General features: G+C 61.0%; 1 long non-coding RNA gene across 1 annotated transcript in view; it reads right to left on the bottom strand.

Annotated features, from left to right (window-relative positions):
- Window positions 1–944, bottom strand: part of LOC144224452 (uncharacterized) — a 7,220-nt gene extending 6,276 nt beyond the window's left edge. Inside the window, exon 1 of the long non-coding RNA XR_013333053.1 lies at window positions 838–944. This is a non-coding gene — a long non-coding RNA (uncharacterized LOC144224452). The remainder of the gene's footprint in view (window positions 1–837) is intronic.
- Window positions 945–4,613: the final 3,669 nt, after the last annotated feature.

The following is a 4,613-nucleotide window of genomic DNA, read 5'->3' on the forward strand; positions in this document are numbered from 1 at the left end:
ATTGGGAGGAGGAGCTGAGGGGATCTCGGGAGGTCCCCACCAGCCAGGAGCTCAGAGCCCAGCAGGGAAGGAGGCCCCCACGCAGGGCCCCTCCTTAGTGAGGACCAGCTGGAGGCCAAGGAGCCCAGGCCAAGGAGCCCAAGCAAGAGCCGCCTCTGTCTTCTCCCAGGAAACCCAGCCCCCGCCAGAAAGTATTTGTGGGGGCATCTCGGCTGCTTCTTCCTTTAAGTGGTTTCATCCAAAGAAAAAACTTCAAGCTCACGCAGCTTTCAGAGGAGGGCAGGAGGGTTTGACGGGTGGGAACCACCTTCCATCCACATCACCTCAGAAAACAGTGACGCGGAAAACCACTTCTGGGCCCGGGGCCGACCCTGGGGGAGGCTGCCCCCGAGAGCCGACCCTGGGGGAGGCTGCCCCCGAGACCCGACCCTGGCGGAGGCTGCCCCCGAGACCNGTGGGCTAACCCCGGACCCTTCCCGCAGCGATGGAAGGGTTCAGGGGCCTCCTCACGATTCGGTTTGCTGAGAGGGGAAAGTTAAAACCACCCTTTTTATTTGGGAGCCTTTGAACAAGTTTAAGATCTTGCCCTCTGTCAGGAAATCTGTTTTCACTTACAGGAACCAGACTCGGGGGCCGGCAGTGCGCAGGGCGAGCGTCGAGGGACCCGCACTGACAGGGTGATTGTATTTTCCACCGCCGCGCCCTTCAGCCGCCCCCGGGATGCAGGGCGAGGGGGCCCGGGACCCGGGTCCCTCCGGACACGCACTGGCCGCCAGCCGGAAGCGGGCTGGGGGGTGACTGTGGGAAGGGCACGCGAGGCCGCTGCCAGGCACCAACCTGTGCAGCGACGACCTCCGCCCGAGCCTCCGCGGGGGAACCGCCGCCGCCGCCTCAGCCCCGCGGACCTGCCTGCGGGAGTCCCGAGCCCTCGAAGGCCGCCCTAGGCCACCCGTCGGGGCCACGCGGACCGCCACGCCTCCCCTCGCTCACATGACCCCAGCCGGGCCAATCAGGGCGCCTAGTCCCCTCTGGCAAGGTGATTGGCTTCGGGTGGGCACGTGACCCAAGCTGAGCCAATCAGGGCCTGCCCTTGGGTGCGGAGGCCCGCTGAGGCCTGCTGCCGAGACCATGTGGGACCAGAGAGTCTGAGCTGGTGGCCGACTTCCGGGGGGGGGGCCGGGCACAGGTGAAACCTGGGTCTCAAGGCTGCGTGCTGTGCTCAGGGGGGACTGCGAACCTGACCCATGGGAGCTGCCAGATAAAAATACAGGACACCCGGTTTCATTTGACTTACAGATAAACAAGAAATAACTTGTGTAAGTATGGTCCGTGCAGTATTAGGGATATACTTATACTAAAAATATTCACTGTTCATCTAAAATTTTTATGTAGGGCGCCTGGGTGGCTCAGTCGGTTAAGCCTTCGACTTCAGCTCAGGTCAGATCTCACGGTTTGTGGGTTCGAGCCCCACATCAGGCTCCGTGCTGACAGCTCAGAGCCTGGAGCCTCTTTCGGATTCTGTGTCTCCCTCTCTCTCTCCCCCACTCATGCTCTGCCTCTCTCTCTCTCAAAAATAAATAAACTATTAAAAAAATTTTTTAAAAATAAAATAAAATTTTTATGTAAACTGTACCCTCCAGCGTGGGGCTCAAGCTCGCAACTGGAGATCAAGAGTGACAAGCTCTGGGGGCCCTTGGGGGGCTCAGTCAATTAAGCATCTGACTTTGGCTCAGGTCATGATCTCGCAGTCCTTGAGTTCGAGCCCTGCTTCCAGCTCTGTGCTGAAGCTTAGATCTGGAACCTGCTTTGGGGTCTGTATTCCCCACTCTCTCTCTCTGACCCTTCTCCGCCCACACTCTGTCTCTCACTCTCTCTCAAAAATAAATATTTAAGACATTTTTTAAAAAAAGTCACAAGCTCTACTAACTGAGCCAGCCAGGCCCCCTCATCTAAGATTTTAATTTATACAACATCTTATATTTATTTGCTACTGTGGGGCAGTGGATTGACCTTGAAACCCGTTTGTCAAACTGGGTGCTCCCTAGCCCACCTGAGCATAAGCAGGTGCACCCAGTTGTCCATCATGGAGCAGAAAGGGTGCCCATAGAAGAGGCTGAGCAGACCCTCAGGCACCGGAGGCCCCTGGAGCCCGCTCCCGCCACAAACCCATGACCTCTGTGAAGCCCCGATCTGCTGACTAAGGAGGAAGCAGCATGGGTTTACACATGCGCCACCCCCGGTCCCAAGTGGACCACAGTGTCGTTACAGCCCTGCCTTACAGGACTGTCCTTCCAGGGGCAGAACTTTGATCAGAGGCCTGGATGTCCTAAGCCAACGTCTACACAGAGTCCTGGGCAGTGTCTGGCCATGTGGCCAGACATGAGGGACTTGGAAAGAGCAGGTGACAGACGACCCAGGGAGGTTCAAGAAGGAGGAGAGCAGACAGACATGGCGGCCTGTGCCCAGGGGCTGGGCATCGGCCTGCTCGTGCAAACGTCATCAGGGGCCCCCTGCAGAGAGCTTGTAATGGTCACCGCCCCAGGGCTGCCTGTCGGCTCCCTGCCCCAGTCAGCCTCAGGCTTGCTTAGTGGGCTCGTGCTAAGAACACAGTGGGCAGGCAGGAGGGCTGTGCACGGGACCCCCCCCCCCATCGCTCCTCCTGGTGGCTGACTTGGACCCCCGCTGACAAATACCCAGTGGTCGGCAACAAGAGCCCGCGAATCCTAACTGTAACACCTCACAGGACCAGGCAGCTGGGTGGCCGCCGGTCGCTCCTTCCGTCGTGGAGCGTCCCCACCGGGAATAGGCGCTACTCTGGATCTGGCTGTGTCGTGGGCCTTGTGAGCCCATACACGTGCTCAGGAAATCCCACCCAGTCCCTGCATCCAAGGAGCTCATTTCTGAGCACAGGTACCACAAGGAACATGAGCACCCCTGGGCCACGCGCAGCCACGGGGGTGCAGCCCATAGACCGGCAGAAGGACACGGGCCCGGGAGCTGGAGGAGTGGGCAGAGCTGCTTAGGTCACGCCAGTGACCTTAGGGCCTCTGCCCTCCGTCCTGACTCAGAGCCAGGCTCGTCTGCAGCGTGTGACCCAGGGCAGGACACTGCCAGCCCAGGAAGTAGGAGCTGGGGCCACAGCGAGTGAATGGGGAAAGGGGGTGCGGGCTTACCAGTCGGGCCTGCAGCAGGCAGGGACGTGGGTGGGGCTGGGGACCTCAGGAACACCCCCCTGTGGCGTGCTGATGCGCCAGTGGGGGACCTTTGCAACCCTAGGATGGCAAGAAGCACAGGGGCCCCGACCCCCTCAGCAGTAAAGGTCGGGTCAGCCCAGCAGGGAGACCCGCCCATCCGAGGCCCTGGCTGAGTGAGGGCAACATGGAAGGTCAGCAGCAGCGGGGTCACAAACACCAACAGTGGCTTGTGACCCCGTGGGGAGAAGAAAGGACGTCATCTCGACTTGTCTGGAGCTGAACGCTTTTTATTCACCCCTCCTTTCCTCTTCCTTCCCCCTGCTGTGCAGTATCGGACTGGCTGCGGGTAGTGCTGGCATCTTCTCGAGGCTGCAGACACTGGGCACAGCCTGACCAGAACTCAGGGAGGTGGACATGCCCCAGGGGACCGCGGTCCCAGTCGCCTCCCTCTGTCACAGTCAAGTGGTCCATGTCAACCTCCGTTGGGAAGGAAGTACACTGTGCCAGGCAGGGCCCCCGGAGGGGCGGGTGTGAGTGGAGGGACCATGCGTGGCTTCCGCGGGGCAGAGCGTGGGCCTCCTGGCCACTTCTGCCCGTAGCACATGCCCCCGCCTCCTGCGGGACTTGTCCCCTCACCGGATCTGTAGAGCCGCCCCGCACCCCTAACGCAGGGGGCAGCTCGGGACCCAGACCTGGGAGTCACGGTGCGCTGAGCCCTGGCCCCAGGAGGGAGCCCTTTCCGGGTCGTGGAGAGAGAACCCTGCGTTCCTGCTGGGTAACCGGGCTGGGACAGGTGGCCGGGCCCTGTCTGGGTCATGCCCTGTCCCCCTGCCGCGCAGGGAAACCGGAAGAGAAGGAGGCCGGGTGCAGAGAGAAGCAAAGCCAAGGAACAAGAGCCCCAGAGGCCAGCACTGCGCCAGCTGAGCCCCTCGGAGGCGTCGGGAGGCCACCGGTTGTAAAGGGGGANTCTGGGGACCCACCCCCGCAAAGCCGCTGCACAAGTACCGCCACGCCGGGACCTCCCACGGGAAACTGGAAGCACGCAGGTGCCCATCTGCTGCCGTCCGACCACAGTCAGCGCTGCCGCCGGCAGGCGGCCCACAGGGCGTGCGTGTGCGTGTGTGCGGCACTCACACGGGTATAGACGCGGTCTGGCAACCTCCACCCCAAGTCAGCTCTCAGCTCCAGGTCCAACAGCCGAGGCATCAGCACACCCGGGGAGCAGAATTTGCCTTTTGAGCTTATGCACCTTGGAAATGTCTGCTTTTATTTTTATAAGCGTGTGCCCCTCTGTAAGTTCTAAGGTAAATGTAAAGACAGAATACGGCAGGGAGTCAGCATCGGTGACTCAGATCTGAGACCCAGTTCTGGCCCCAGAGGATGCTGCCCTGGGGCCCAAGCGGGAGCTGGTCCGCTGGG

Source organism: Crocuta crocuta, unplaced genomic scaffold (genome assembly GCF_008692635.1).
Source record: "Crocuta crocuta isolate KB4526 unplaced genomic scaffold, BGI_CrCroc_1.0 scaffold50, whole genome shotgun sequence".
Lineage (NCBI taxonomy): Eukaryota > Metazoa > Chordata > Mammalia > Carnivora > Hyaenidae > Crocuta > Crocuta crocuta.